This window comes from Gadus chalcogrammus, chromosome 9, assembly GCF_026213295.1.
Source record: "Gadus chalcogrammus isolate NIFS_2021 chromosome 9, NIFS_Gcha_1.0, whole genome shotgun sequence".
In the NCBI taxonomy this organism is placed as follows: domain Eukaryota; kingdom Metazoa; phylum Chordata; class Actinopteri; order Gadiformes; family Gadidae; genus Gadus; species Gadus chalcogrammus.
In genome coordinates, this window is record NC_079420.1 from 14,920,703 (window position 1) to 14,921,171 (window position 469).

Genomic DNA, 469 nt, shown 5'->3' on the forward strand with positions numbered 1-469 from the left:
CAGGTCATTGTTTTCCTCATGTGGGTGTCAGCAAACACTTCAATATCATTTCTGCTTATTCATGGTAACACAACGACGCCACCTCGCGATTGTCTGAAGAAATGGTCTGGACCCTCCGTCCTGCCCAATGACGCGAGACGACGAAGGGGCACATGGCTTCAGATAGATGTCAATTATAGTCAAATTCGATTATTTGGATGAAAGTTAAATTATAGGCCTACCTTGTTACTTAAAAGGCTTTCTATGGACGTTTTTTGATTAATAACAACAGCATAAGCAATAACATTGTAGGTTGGCTAAATACTTAACAGCCTACCTGGATCTCAAAGTAGGCCTAGACAAAACATATTTAATAACAATTATGATAACAATAATGTAGGTTGCAATTAACACGTTTTATTTGCGCTGGTAATTTGGAAAGGCGTGTATCTTTATAAAGTTGTAGTTGCGGTCTGTCACCACAGGGGAA